At 39.8% G+C, this 16,710-nt stretch overlaps 1 protein-coding gene across 1 annotated transcript in view; it reads right to left on the bottom strand.

Annotated features, from left to right (window-relative positions):
• The window catches only part of LOC124622616 (sialin-like), a 94,280-nt gene that overhangs the window by 63,515 nt on the left and 14,055 nt on the right, over positions 1-16,710 (bottom strand). The window lies entirely within an intron of this gene.

The following is a 16,710-nucleotide window of genomic DNA, read 5'->3' as shown; positions in this document are numbered from 1 at the left end:
TTCAACAAAAATACATCATTCTAGACTTGACTTGACCACTAACCAGACTAAATTAATACATTAAAACAATATTTAAATAACGAAATGTTATAAACATTCTGCGACAGATAATTTATAATAATTATAAATAAAGGTTTTGTCCATAAGTAAATATGCCAGCATTATTTTGCAAGAATGCTCACGTTAAATGACAGAGATTTGTCGTTAAAAATTATTTAAATAATTATTTATGCCTTCTTGACAGAAGTGTCTTTTGCTTCTCTTTCGAATTGTAGTGTCCGCTATCACAATTGATCGACTACTTTCAAATTAGCACAGTTTTTTTTATAGCACTTGGAATCAACATTTAAAGAAAGTTCCGGGCAAAATAGTAAAGTGTTCATTAAGTAAAAACTCTAGTAATGCAGATATGGGGTACTGATGGTATGTCCGTTTGCTGTATAAATGTAGAGAATAGCATGTTCTGACAATCATTTGCCTAATAAAAAAGATGTAAAAACGTAATAAATCAAGAAATAAAATACATACAGATATGTAGCTTTCGGAGGTGATAGCTATCATGCAACGCTACCATTGGATATAACGTTAGTTGAAATCACATGAAGCGATTAAAAGTTGTTAATTCAGAGGGTCATTGTGAAAATGTTTATTCAGTGTGAAATATCAACTTCTGTAGTTTTAAAGATATTGAAACATTATTGTGTCATTGGATGCGGCTCATTTATCTGAGATCACAGATGTATTAAGATTTGCTTTAGTACTTGACATGAATTATTATAGACTCTCATAGAGCTGTAAGGAGCCATCTTTCAGTTTGTCTTAAAGTCCGCCACTGCTGGGAGTCCAGCTGGCCCTCTTCAAGCGAGCGACACATCATCCAAATTCCCCATACTGGGATTTTCCCGTTTCCAGTGACGCTGCTCGTCTCTGCACTAGGCTGGAAGGAAACATTCAACTGGCTGGGCTGGTCATGGTGCACTTTATTCTCGGCTCACTATCGTTCTGTTGAGCAACAAATTCATTTTACCTCGTGCTAATGCTGGGTGGCCGATTAGATCGCCTAATTATGCAAAACGTTACTCACCTCCACTTAATGTGACATATTGGCTCGCTAACTTGCCACACTAAGATTCACCAAATTTGACATACTTACAAAACATAATAAAGTCATACATAATATAATAAATAGGATACCATACTTGCACGTCAGAACTATATGGTAAGAATCTTCTGGTGTACGAAACAGCGTCTATCTGCTATGATATATCACATCATCAGCTTAAATTTTCTATGTGTAACAGAAATGATAAAAATTACAGAATGTTAATTAAATGCCAAAACAGACACGTAATGTTCATATAATTTTCGAGTCGGCTCGGTCTTCTCAAAATGTTTTATAGCGCTTCTGCGCTCATTTGATAGCACATTTTTACTGTGACCACATCGTAACACTTCACCATCACTAACACAGCACGCGATTGGTACTCTGACGTCGAAGTTCAGATCGTTCGCAGTCCACCCGCCTCTGCCGAAATTCGCGACGCTCTTGGCCACATACTGCCCTGTCAGTGCTGAAGGACGATAAGTGTACGAAATACGACTGTGGTTCATTACTTATAGTCATATGACTTCCAGAGTCCCCATAGATCAGGCAATGAATGCCCTCCTCAGTATAATCGATACACTCACAAACAAGATAGCAAGAAAAAACTGATTTATAGTATAGGCAAAGCACTTGGTTGAGCTCCAAATTTCAAATACTCTGTCCGTGTTCCAAGCAGAAAACATGTCTTCTGTGCTACGACATTTCTTCGACACCATAAATCAACTAACATTTTATGATTTCTCTTCTACAGTTTTATCACATCTGATAAGAAAATTTAAAAGTAATACCACCCTGTGCAGATTCGCCCTTTTAACTTTTGTTTCAACTTTGCATATATCTACATTCTAAATTCATCAAGATCCTTTGTGCGTAAAAAAGCGCTTTTCCCTGGAATTATTCTCCAAAATGTATTACGAACTTGTAGCCAAAATTTTACATGCAATAAGTTATTCAAAACCCTTCCGAAATAACATACACCACAGAACTAACCCAATAATATAGCCCCAGAAACCTGGCTCAAACTTTTCACGTAACTACATGTTTTATTCCCACAGTAAATAAACATTTTAATGACGTCTGATGACCTCCGCGTAGCAAATTTTGTGCGAACAATAATTACAGATAAACTATATACAGGGTGACAATTATTGAACTAGAAATCATCGTAACTTCCGAACCGTTTGTGTTAGGACATTCAAATAGCATGGCTGCCCACGGGGCATGATGGGCATTAGTATGCGCACCCTGCGCCTGGTTTGGTTTGGTGACGAAGCTCACTTTCATTTGGATGGGCTCGTCAATAAGCAAAATTGCCGCATTTGGGGGACTGAGAATCCGCATTTCGCGATCTAGAAGTCTCTTCATCCTCAGTGAGTGACTGTGTGGTGTGTAATGTCCAGTCAAGCAATAATCGGTGCGATATTCTTTGATGGCATGGTGCCTACCGAACGGTACGTGAATGTTTCGGAAGACGATTTTATACCAATTATCCAAAGTAACCCTGATTACGATAAGATGTGGTTCATGCAAAACGGAGCTCGACCCCATCGAAGAAGGAGAGTGTTTGATGTCCTGGAGTAGCATTTTGGGGATCACATTCTGCCTCTGAGGTATCCAGAGGCCATTGGCATAGGCCTCAATTGGTCACCATATTCTGAGGATCCAAACACCTGCTTTTTATGGGGATTTATTAAAGACAGGATGTATAGCAATAACCCTAAAACCATTGCTCAGCTGAAAACAGCCATTCAGAAGATCATCGACAGCATCGATGTTCCGATACTTCAGCAGGTCATGCACAATTTTGCTATACATCTGTGCCACATAATCGCCGATGATGGCAAGCATATAGAACATGTCATACCTGAATCCGAATATCTGTGCCGACTTTTACATATTGAATAAAGTGTCTGCACACCGTAGTTTGTAACTAATTTACGTTTTTTTTCATTTGGTTCAATAATTGTCACCCTATATTCCACACGAGGAACCGATCAAAAATAATAAAAGTAACATATTTAAATAGCCCCTTGAAATTTCACCACAAATTTTAACATATATGACAATTCATTCCTTTGTTTCGCAAATAACATAATTAATTATGTTCCGCCGACTTCCACGCACCCAAGAGTCTTGCGGCCAATGTCGAGACTCTCCTTGCACTAAGTTGTGTCAGTACACACATTTCATCACTTACAACTTAAATTTACCAAATTGTCGCTTACACAAAGCAGAAATAACCCCAAAACATGAAAAACACATATTTCCACTCTTATATTGACGCACATGCCGTTCTTCTTTTACTGTAAGCTACTCTGACACTCTTTCCTCCTATACCATTTATCTCACCAGTGTATCTTCTCAATCTCACTTTTTTGCGTTTTTTCAGCTGCTCAAAATCGAGCCCTCTTTCCTCGTTCATCAACTGACTCTTACATTTACCGACAAAATTTGTGGCTAATGTTGACACATCAGGCTTTGGTTGGAGAAACGCACACTTGAATTCTTCATCAACATCGATTACCTCACTAAACCTCTTCTCTAAACTGATCACTTTCAACGTCCCTTATTTTTCTTCCGTATTTATGGTACACATTATAATTACAGATCAACCGTCAATCTTGTTATCCTTCCCTAGATTCTCCTGATCTACTTCCAACTCATCTGTAGGATTTAAATTGCCCTCAAAATTCTTCGTTTCATCATCCTCTTAAGCACCAAGTATACTGAAGTAACATTCTCACAACTAGCCACACAACTTAAAACTTCGCCTCCCTTACACAAAATCTTACATATTTTCGTCGAATCCCTATATCAAAATTAACTCTAATAACATCTGGCGATAACTCGGAAGATTCATTACTTAGAATATTCATTACTTTCTTCGATGTGTTATAGAAATCAATACCAATAGCTCTGTTACCTCCGGTGATTTACCACATGAATTGACGCTATTGCTTCGTTCCACGTCAGAATTCACAGTACACTGGAACTGCGCCATACTCTTACCTACTTCTGTCTCCGGTACATTATCTCTACTCTCAGACGCCTCCGCCACTTTACGTTCTCATACCGTCTGACACACTTTTCACATTCACCCTTCAACTTCCACTCAAAATTCATGCTTTCACCAAGAACCATCGGTTCACTTGCATCAATAGAAATTCCTCCTCCGAGATAATAGATCAGTAGCTTAAACCTTCGCAACTTCAGAACATAAAACGTTCCCTTTACCTCACTTTAACAAAAAATCACCCACATCCGTCGATAAACAATAAAATTCATCATCAGATGACGAGATTATTGCTACAACACTTTCACAAATAACTTCGCATACTTCCGCCGATACACCGCAAAATTCATTTACAGCTGACGAGACTAGAGCTTCGCCTCAATCACAGATATCCTATCCTACTTCCGTCGATACAAAATCATTTACATTACTTTCACCTACAGTACTATATTTGTTGTCAGTGACCAGTCTCTCATTAGAATTAGTCATACGAAGGTTGACAAGAAAGTAATGCACCGCATTTTATTCTTCAACAATTCTTTATTGAACATAATGAGAATTACACACACGAAAGAGTGGTATTTTACCTACACATCCTATTTTTTCCACGTAATCTCCATCCCTCTCTGTGGCCTTCCTCCAGCGCGAAACAAGGGCGTGTATGCCCTCTTGGTACCAATCCTTGACGTGGTGGGCATTCTTTATGTCCCAAACAAGTGGAAGCACGCTTAACATGTCAGGTGTGACAGCCTTGGATGGTCTCCCCGACAGCTGCAAATTGTGGAGCTCCTCCCTACCCAGCAACAAACTGTACTTCTGTCGACAGCAGATGCTCCATAGACTTTGCACAAGCGTTTGTGAATATTCCCACAGTTTCTTTCTCTGCAGTGAGAAATTCTATAACGGCACATTGCTCGTAACGTACGTCACCTACAGATGACATTCTGAAATTGTCCTGCAGCTACGCTATCTGTCGGAAGTGACGGAAACTTGGCGCGCTCGCTCAGGAGATTTCAGATAATACATACGTAACGTTTCGCATTCGTAGCATTGTTTTCGGCTGGGGAAAAAAATGCGGTGCATTACTCTCTGGGCAACCCTCGTACATCCACTTCCACCAAATTCAGATCCACTTCAGCCTCTCTTCTGATCACAGAATTTTCCACCAAACATACATTCATTCCATTGTTCGCTCCCTTTTGACAAAATAAGTCCTCATTATTGAATCTCTCAACACATTTTACAACTTTCTTGCGCCCTATTTATGGTTGAGCTGCTTGAAATAATTCCCCATTGCATTCTTACTTGTTATAACTTTCATCTCCAACATCTGTAGTCTTTTTGGCGAATTTTCGACACCCAAATAATTTTTAAGATAGCGTGTCCTTCTCATTACGGTTTATTTGATCGCCTCCGGATCTGAGATGCGGCGATCTATTATTTCTGTCCTCTGGTACTGCATTTCCTGAGTCTCCTGCTCCTCAAATCTTCGTTCCTTATTTTGATTTTCGTTATTAAAGTTCCAGTTTCCGTTTCCCTTGCGAAAATTATTATTACGTTGTAACTGTTTTGATGGTTATTCCCGTTCTGGCATCGATTTCCCTGTCTACTGTTCCCATTACGTGGCTTGAATTTCAAAGCTTGTTCGAGTTTCTCAATAAAATCTAAATACTCGTCAATAGGATTTGTTGGACCGTGCACAAGATCCTATTGTAAAAATTCCGGTAGTCGTCTCTTGAGCGTCGTAATTTTCGTCAACTCTCTCACTGGACAATTTATATACGTCAACTTAGCTAGTTCACGCACACAAAAATCCCGCAACGACCCACTTCCGTGTTTTGACACTTGATCCGTTTAGGAATTAATTCTGAAGTCGCGTTTGCTTCGCTTCACTCCTGAATTTCTTCATGAAACAATTCTCAAACAAAGGTATTAAATGAAGGACTCAGTAAATTTGCCCATGATTGTGCATTGCCCTGAAGCTGTCTTTTATGGAAATTGATCTTTGCCTCTTCCTCTCACAAGAACATCGTTACACGCGGCAATAAAATCAACTGGATGGTATTTACCGTCTTTTGGAAAAATCCTTCCAAATTAAACCATGGAATACGTATCATAGTAGTAGCCTGATTTGCTGCTAAAGAATGTAATTCTGACGTTGTGTCTTTAAACTGTTGTTCATGTTAGACAGCTTCTTTATTTAATCGTGATTCGAAATGTTCTCTGTTTCTGAGCATCTCCTTTTCACATTGTGCTACTCTACCTGACAAATTGTTAACAGTCTTATTGGGGACGTCATAAAGCGAATTTTGCCTCTACACAGATTTTCACTTCGTAAACGCACGTGATATATCTTTTCCAACTTGTCTCCATTATCTTCTTCTACGGCGTCGACTCTGGTCTTAACCAGGCCAACTTCCACAGAAATTTTGTCTACATCTGTCCTTATAGTTTCTAATTTTGAATCAATCATGCCTTCTACATCAGATTTAATTTTCTTCACCTCATCTTTTACTGTTTCTGCTACACGTGTCTCTACTGAATCTATCTCTGTTTTTATTGAACCTATCACTGTTCAGAGTTCAAATTTGTCAGAATTTCCTTTAACCATGCCATTGAATAATGGCAATTATATATATCCCTTCTCTGATTTCGAACTATTTACTCCACTAATATCGTCTCTATCAACACTATCACGTTCATATTTAGGACCAACCTGGCCACTCACAGTATATAACTACGCACGTTGGGTGATTGCTTCATCATTGGAAGCTCCGTCCTGACGATGACTCTACGAGTTCACACATATTGACACTATCGGCGCAGGTACTTAGCTTATCAGTTATGCTGGCTGCTGCTGTACCGCTGCTGCTCCAAGTGTCGATGCTGATGAATTCTAAGTCACCGCCGGTGGCCCGTGTTGCTATGCCGCCACTACCACTATGCCGCAGTCGAGATCTCCGCTGATGCTGGCCGTGGCAGCCTCTACGTAGCCTTCTTCTTCTTTCTTGAAGTTCCCCACAACTAGCATTTGCTACCGATTCTCACTCACAACAACTGCTACAAAATCTTGCGCTCAGAGCCCGAACGAGAAAACCCCAATTGCGATTCGACTTAACGGTTACGGCTGCTGAGTAGTTGCTCTTCCTAAACAGCATCTATACGGGCAAAACAGTTTCGTCTTTACCTGTGGTTACTCATACTTGAGGTACTTACTCTATGAACGGCTCTGTTTAAAAAAAAAATGGCTAAATGTAGCCATAAGGTCGAGCTGCGCATGTCTGCTTTCAAATCCCGCGGCTAATTCACTGTAAATAATGACCTGTAGCCTGTGACCCTACAGTCAAATAGTCTAAGCATTGGGGCCGCTGCTGTGGCCGAGCGGTTGCAAGCGCTTCAGTCCGGAACCGCGCTGCTGCTACGGTCGCAGGTTCGAATCCTGCCTCGGGCGTGTGTGTGAGTGATGTCCTTAGGTTACTTAGGTGTAAGTAGTTCTAAGTCTAGGGGACTGATCACCTCAGATATTAAGTCCCATAGTGCTTAGAGCTATCTAGCATTGGCTAGAATTGCGAATTACCAAAATACACAAAAATATAACATTACATTTAAATGAATAAATTAATAAGGGTTCTGTTCCAACGTCTGTAGTTGATGTAGGTGACAGAGAGTTATGTCGAATAACGTTTATTCAAGGAAGGACGTCCCAAATACACAGGAAGTGGCCCTACGGTATTCAGTTAATATATACATAGAAAGTACACTTATAAAATGCAGTAGAGTTGCATCTGCCCTAGCAAGCAAGATCACCAGATCCCTTGTCAACTGAACACGCGTGGGACATGGTGAAGCCGGAACTTACTCGCTCTACTGGACTTGCAAGAACCATTATCGAATCACAACAAAAGGCGCAAAATGCTTGTGACAACATATTGGAGAATGGCATTCGACATGTTTAGGATCGTTTCCATGGAAGAATACAGGCCTGAATTTTCCACAGAGGGGCTTACATTGTGGATTAACGCAACTGTTTGGGGACGCTTTAGCGTGAGATGTATGTTTCATTTGGTCTGAATTCGTTATCATGTACTCTTACAATGATGAACTACCAGTCACCTTATTTGTCAATAACACTACAGTTTCCTTGAGGCTGTTGCATTTTTTCAGCAGTGTATTATTAGTGCACAGACATGATACTGAATATCATGTTTGTGTTGCTGATGATGATGACACAAGGCAGAGGTGAAACTCGGTGGCAGCACCTAGCCTACTCCTCTCGAATAGTACCAAGGGGCTGTCGAGATTAGCATCCCCATTAGACTGACGGATTTCCATCGATGGCGTCACAAGCATGCACTCCATGACACAGTGTGGACAACGCTGCAGAATAATGCAGGACATTAGCGCAAAGCTGATGATCAGGCAGATGTACACAACCACCTCTCCACACCCGATAAAAATTTCGTCCACAACCGGGATTCGATGATGATGATGATGTTTGGTTTATGGCGCGCTCAACTGCGCGGTTATCAGCGCCCGTACAAATTCCCAACCTTTTCTCAGCCCAATCCCACACTTTCATGAATGATGATGAAATGATGAGGACAACACAAACACCCAGTCATCTCGAGGCAGGTGAAAATCTCTGACCCCGCCGGGAATCGAATCCGGGAACCCGTGCTTGGGAAGCGAGAACGCGACCGTGAGACCACAAGCAGCTGACCCCGGGATTCGAATCGGCTACGTCCGTGTCGAGTGTCGCTATAAAACAACCTCATCTACCTTATTTCACACATTTATGTTTGGATTTATTAACATACAAGTCCAATTTATTAACGACACTAAAGAAAAATCCTCTCGTACGGTATCTATATCATTACAAATCTTTCTTCAAATTTCCATAACTGTTGACTGTATCGATAATTCACTATCAACATAAATTATGTTAAAAAATCAAAAACCAAATTTTTTTTAAAGCCAATGACATATTTTACCATTTTTCAGTCGAAAATGGGTTTGGTGTTCAACAGCTTCACAGATTCTTCAATTTCATCTTTTCCATATTTTGGAAGACTCACTCTCATTAAATACACGAGTGATATCAGTGCTCACTGTGTCTCCAGTTTGTCACATTGCAGTGTTTCCTTTATTGCTTTCATTGCTTTATAGATCTATCAGACATGCGAAGAGTTACGCTTGTTAAACTTGTCCCGAAATCTGATATCTGTAGTCCTGTTGGTAACAGTTTCTCATTATGAAGACCGGTATTAAAGTAAGCCTTTGCATGTACAGGGTGGGGAAAATTAAAAGTGGCCTGGACAAGTGAATACAACTGGACGTGAATGTATGATACAACCACACCATCACCAACTTTCAACAGGATGGAACAACTGCCCGTACAGCCGGCCGGACCTTGGAGCACATTTACATGATCTTTAAACTTGACAAAGTTGTTAACGGAGGTCAGCTTCGTAGCGGCCCTAGCTGACCACTACGGTCACCCGGTCTGTAAGTGTGCAATTACTTTGTGTGGAGCCCTCAAGTGTAAGATGTATCGCAACAATTCTGATAGTCTTCATGAACTGCAGCAGAATATTTCTCATGAGACTGCAGCAATTCCAGCAATCGAGCTTCTACCCGCCTTCAGCAACTTGCTGACCAGGTCCCGAAAGTCAAGAGATGAATGGTGGTCGCTTTCAGCATCTGCTATAGTCAGGTTAGTGCTGTACTTCCTTTCCTCTGCTGTGTTTCTTTGTACCCTGGAACTCTGTTCTCCGGAACGCTGTTGTTTGCCCCACCATGTAGTATCTTCTCCAGACTCACACCTCTCAAACTTTCGTCTAAATCACTAGCCTCTTCCTTCTCTCTCAAGAACTCTTTAATAACCGGATGCTTATACTGATATCAAGGTTTAAATAACTCGTCTCTCAATCTCCTACCAGTCCTTCAGGCTCCGATATCGTAATCATAGTCATCACATGGCTCTATATAACGGAAAACTGCAAAACATTTTTATCGTTCCGTTCGTTAGCTATCGAAAAAGAACAAAGTAATAGGACTGGAAAATTTTTTAAAACCTTATTTCTTAATGGCCCTATCTTCTCAGTGCCATCATCTTCATAATAATCATTGTTCCACGTGAGTCTTTCATACTCCTCTTTTGGGTAGTTGCTTTTTCCCCTCTTCGCGAGGATTCTTTAGGAAGACAAATATAATTCCGAAAAATCTGTGAACGCTCATTTTCGAAATAGCCGGAACTCAAGAACCCTCTTTTCGATCTTTTTCTCATTTTCGTTCTATAAGGATACGTAGATGTCCATTTCATGTCACGTGATGTGATGTGAGAAGTCGTGTCCTTGTTGAGAGAACGAGAACCCCTTTGTTCAAAATCAAAACCTCGTTTTCTTTTCAGATGGTATCTGATGAGTGTGTTGACAAACTGTGGCAATTGATATAAGATATTCGTTTTTTAAGCCAAGCACAATTTATTTTGTGTTTGCATGAGACATAATTTGCGAAAAGAGGAGAATGACAGAAATATCTTGCTAGGCACACCAATATGTTAATACTACCGCCGTCTAAAACAAGGCGATGTCTCCGTGTTTTGTGCATTCCCCTGTGGCTTCGAGATTATAAGACCACAAATTCCCTACTGATTTGTAACTACATGTTCAGGAACGCACACACATTTATTCTGATGTGTGTATAATTATTTGAAATGAGGAATGTTGTGAAGGATCATTTTTTGATATTTCTTTACTTCAGAATTTCAAGCTGAATCCGTTACAAGAAGACGCTGAATATAAGAAATTATCTTCTTTCAACATCAAGAAGCTGTATAAATACGTCACTATTCATGTTGACTCTATAATATGTGTTCACGGAAAACTAAAAAGTTTGATGAAGGAATAAAAAGTGTTATCACTCAAGACTTTATTTTCTGAAGAGTGAAGTTTTACGCTGTACCATGCTCTGTGTCGAGTTTGAGTACAAAGCGTTGCATACGTTTTCACGCCAAGATACGTCGAGTTTGCTAGTTCTCCACTTCTCAAACTGGAGGCCAAATTTCAGTTTTACGCGACACTTACGTCGAAACGTTTAAAACGAGAGCCACGATGAATGTCGTCCTCCAAGTGACGTTTCCTCTGTAAGTGAAAATTATCACTCCTGTAGGGGTTTCTTCATAAGCGCTAAATGAAGGCCTATTACAGTATGGTGTTTTACAGAATCTGTGACAAAACTCAAATGAATTAACGACGTTCAACCTTCAAAGCAAGCACTCGTCCGATATCTAGTGGATTGCTTCTGGCTAGGAGCTCTTTTCTTCTCTAACCTGAAATTTCTCATATAAGCTGATTCTGATGCAACCTAAGACACATTTTCGCCCGTAACGTATAACTGCTTGATATTTGCCGTTTCTTTCAATGTCAGTAGTTTTACATATATTTACTCTACCAGTTGGAGTTATGCGTTTCAAGTTTTTCCTTTTGATTTGTTTTTTGAAACTATGCCCAAAGTTGCTTACATTTATGGATAGTCAGAAACACTTTTTATCCAAAATGATATAATATATTAGTATATCTTTGCTTACTTTGATCCAAAGTTCACGTTTCCACCTCTTGTCGGCACTGCAGTCGTGGAAAAATGCAAGATGGCCGTGGGGGTTGGGGGGGAGCTCAAAAATGTAATATGGTGCTTGTGGTGAGGGGCAAATCAAAAATTGCAAGATGGTGCTGGTGGGAAATGTAAAAAAATGTAGGATGGCAATGGAGAAAAATTACAGAAAACGCAAGATGACACGTGCGTAAAATACAGAAAAATAAGATGGTGTTGGCTTCAGAGAAGTTAAACATCCCAGTTGTGCTTTGTCCCATTCCTCTCTCCTGTCCATCCCTCTAACCAGTCTGCCTACGTGTAGCATTATAAGGAGGCAGTCAATCACATGAATTGCATAAAAATGGCGCCAAGATCGAAGTTACGTAGTATTTCCGAAAAATGACATAATCCTCACTTGAATTGGCGCATATTCAAAGATAATTGCATAAAACGGCATTATGTTGAAAGATATTTGCCTCTAAATAACATGTCATGTACACACACGCAGACACACACACACACACACACACACACACAAACACACAGAGTCACTCACTCACTTACAAACACACACACACACACACACACCAGAGAAACGTGTTATGGGTGTCAATGCCACCGTTTTCTGGTCTGAGAGAGACACAGAGACCTTGTGGAGGCCAGTCTGTGCGAAACAGGTCCCTCTTTTTCTAATAATTTCCGGGTATGCAGCCGGATCCCGTCGACATTCTGCCACGATATTTCGGCCCAGAGACGTCCGGCCATCATCAGGTGAGTACACAACTACTGAAGAGCCCAGGTGCAGTCGCGGTATTTATGCCGAATCTTGTGCATGTGAAATGTACTGGCATCCTACAGCGCATGCGTCAGGTGTTGACATGCGCAGCATAGCCGAGTTGTACGTGCTGCCCTCGGTGGTGGAAATAAAGGTTCATCTAGTCATTGAGTATCGAATGACACTGTCGATTCCGCTGTGATTGTATAATTTTAATAACAGGATTCCAATTTTTATCCAGCTGAAAGCTGGAATCCTGTTATTAAAATTATACAATCACAGCGAAATCGACAGTGTCATTCGATACTCAATGACTAGATGAACCTTTATTTCCACCACCGAGGGCAGCACGTACAACTCGGCTATGCTGCGCATGTCAACACCTGAAGCATGCGCTGTAGGATGCCAGTACATTTCACATGCACGAGATTCGGCATAAATACCGCGACTGCACCTGGGCTCTTCAGTAGTTGTGTACTCACCTGATGATGGCCGGACGTCTCTGGGCCGAAATATCGTGGCAGAATGTCGACGGGATCCGGCTGCATACCCGGAAATTATTAGAAGAAGAAATACGCCGGGAAAATTTCAGAAGTCACAGGTCCCTGTTTGTCTCAGCTGCAAAGATGTCTCATAACACAGCCAGCTCGTTGCCAAGAGAGAGACTATCCAAGAGGCATAAACAATATTTCACAGAGAGAATGAGTGTAAAAACGAAAAATACTGTAGATATAAAATTAATTATCGGAACTTTTTTTACATTTTCATATCATGTTTCTACATTCAATGTTCTCTCATTTCAGTGTAGCCTATTATGTTTTCCACACTTACTCTATTTGAGCAAGTGCAGTGGATGTTTCTTGATTACAAACAAACTGAACTATTATGTATCACAACACATTTTGCTTGAGTTCAATCTAATCAGTTATGAAGGAGTATGTGAATTCACATCAGTTACAAAGTTGATAGGAACCTCCAAGTTAAAATGTGGAATTAAAATGTGCAATTTACATTTGTCATACACACACACACACACACACACACTCACACACACACACACACACACACAAACACTTTACATTTTTATATTTAAAATAAAATTAATCACCACCATGATTTTTCGTATTGTAATGGTCCCAAGCCAATGTATTCACCTTATCCAGAAGATTGCAATGTTTATCATCGTGTGCAGATGAACCTAGTTTGTATTGATTATTCCTAGAAACCACATGTTGCTTCGACTAAGTTACAAACTGCACTGTTGTTCTAACAATGAACGCGGCACGCATCGCCTACAATGATCACTGATTAACCTGTTAACAGAAGATGTGTTATGACCTTTGCTCTGCACGTTATGCGTTTGAGTTTGGTGTCGAGAGCATATATTTTTGCTCCTAGACTGACAAATTCTGTAATATATTTGCTATTCACTTGGTCTTTCATTAATACAAGCTCTCTTTTATTTACTAGCGGAGTATCATTTCTGTTACTTGCATGGAAACCCGAATATCAGACCTGGTATGGACATCGTTTGCATGGGCACCGACTTATAAAAGATATTGGGGGGGGGGGGGGGGCGGGCATGGCATACTTGGGGGTCTTACCCCGGGAAATTTTCTTAACTTTAGATGAAAAATAGTGAGTTTTAAAGATTTGTAAGCATTGTAGAGTCAAATGATCAACATTAGAACCCCGAAAACTGGACTCTCGATAACTCGACACTCCAAGAAACCCGACAAGCCTGACACATTTTTTGGCTTTGAAAAAAGAAGCAAAACATAAATACGCAGGGTATTTTCGTAAAAAGCTAATATAATTTACAGTAATAATCATGCTTATAGACTATCGCACAGCAGTGAATATACAGCTCTGAAAAGACTGAAATTATATTTAAATAAATCCTATACTAGCATAGAAAGAATAAAACATAAAATATTGCTGTCGACAGTACTAGCACTTTGATTAATAAGTGAAATAGCTAATTTAAGCCTACTTTGAATAAGGCTCACAGTTCATTAAATAAAAACAATATCTCAAAGTTCATGCTGTAACACAGTTAATACAGTATGCCTAATACATTCAGTCAAAAAGTATGTAAATAGCGGGTTTTTATTGGGTCTTACATCCTAGAAATATTTAAGTATTTGAAAATAACTAATACAGTACTATAGTAATATAGTAACACAGTACTAAACTAGTACTAACATTTTGTAACTGAAAATTTAACATCATGTATGTATTTAATTCTCAATTTTATAAAGATTTTTAATATTGCTCTAAATGTCATTATTACGGCTACAGTGTCTTTAGAAAGGTGCAGTTGTCGACCGTCTGAATGGAGTACTGAATATGAAGTCGCTGATGACTGGTCGGATATCCAATTAATCCAAAACATCTCGGTGGGCATGAAGAACAGCCAAGTTGTTCAATCGCTTCTGTCCCATCGTTGATCAGAGATATGACTTCAGACGTCTAAGGGCGCTAAATAACCGTTCTGCTGTTGCTGAAGTGATTGGAACTACTTGAAGAAGCTTAATGCACTTCACTACTTCACATAAAATTTCTTTAACTGCAGGCTCTTGTGAAATGTACTTTCTTACATCACGCAGGTTTTTTTAAGACGAGTTATGTTTTATTAGCGATATCGGCTAACATATTCGAGTGCAAGTGCAGTTTCTCAATATTTAGGTCATTTTTGAAAAACTCAGTTGATTTTTCCAAATTAGTTTCACCTCTGTTTACTGAAAGCAAGCACTCTTGTTCAACTGCAATGACCTGTGTGAGTCCAGTTGAAGCAAACCGCTCAGTAATGCAAGATTGCACCGTTTCACAAACTTCAATGTCAATAGCTTTGTAGTATTCCTCTGGGATTTTGAAAGTGTGCGGTGAGCTGGCTTCGTTGTTTTCGTACTTCTTTGGTATACTTAAATTCCGAGGAAGCGAAGGACCATCAACATGTGAGGCTTTTTCGTTAATTCCTAAAAGTGTTCAAAACCATAACGCCTTCCATTCAATAAACAAATCAAGCCCTCATATCTTTTTACCAGATCAGCAACACTTAGTGAGGGCATTGAATTTTTTCATTGACACACTCTACTGGGTTCATTGCATGGCAATAAAGGCGTAAAAAGAAATGAGTCTTGAATTGTAACACTGACTGAAGGTAGCCTTCATATTTGTAATCTGCATCTGTTTTGTCCTCTGCAGAAAATGTTTCAAAAAACTCTACAAATTCTTGAAACTTTTTCAACATTCTCAGGATACTAGAAGCTCGCATACTTCATGGAGTCGGGCAAAGGGGTCGACGACCAGCTTGGTCCTTGGCGCTTTCACAGTGTATGCTTCTGAAAAGTCACATCCTTTTGTAGGATTCCCTTACGGTGTTTATTAAGACTTTGGCTAAAGCCATAATATCCCTCATAGACGTAAGATGGTGGAGACAGTCTACAACTGCCAAGTCTAAACTGTGAGCAGTGCAGTGCACATAACGTGCTTTTGGTCGTAAATCCAAAACTAACATTTTTAGTCCTTTGAAATTACCTCTCATATTCGAGGCACCATCATAGCACTGTCCTCTTAAGCTAGCCATTGACAAATCAAGACGAGCAAAAAGGTCTTTTAAAATATTAAACAGAGTTTGTGATTCAGCGGTGGGGGTTTCATATAAGCCAATAAAGCCTTCGTTGATGATTAAGGAATCGTCGACAGTACGAATAAAAAATGATACTTGTTTGTGAATAGAAGAATCACTTGTTTCGTCAATCATAATAGAAATATGTTCAGTCTTCTTGACTGAAGACGGTACCTTTCTCAACACGCTTTCCTAGTAGATCAATGATCTCGTTTTGAATATCGTAGGACTTCCACTTATACCCCGAACGCCATAACCAATCTTTAAACTCAGGTATGCCATTCTTTCGGAGTTTCAACAGTTGAAAAAAATTGGATTTTACATCTTCGTGCCCTCTAATTGTAGGTCCTTGTCGGTATAGAAATTGAACGGTAGTAAAAATTGTCTCAAGAGCTAAACGACCTTTCTTCATATCACTATCTAACTGTTCATTCAGTTGGGAGGCCACACTTCGGTTAGTGATAGCATTTAGTTTCAGAACACCTTCGTCACGCCTAAACATATTTTCATAAAGACGGAATTTTTCCAAAGCCTATTTCCAGTTAGAAAACCCTACGGAAGTAAATGCATCTTCTTTTTTTGAAGAAAACTGT

Source organism: Schistocerca americana, chromosome 7 (genome assembly GCF_021461395.2).
Source record: "Schistocerca americana isolate TAMUIC-IGC-003095 chromosome 7, iqSchAmer2.1, whole genome shotgun sequence".
NCBI classification, from domain to species: Eukaryota; Metazoa; Arthropoda; class Insecta; order Orthoptera; family Acrididae; genus Schistocerca; species Schistocerca americana.
This window is presented reverse-complemented; position numbering and strand designations above follow the sequence as displayed.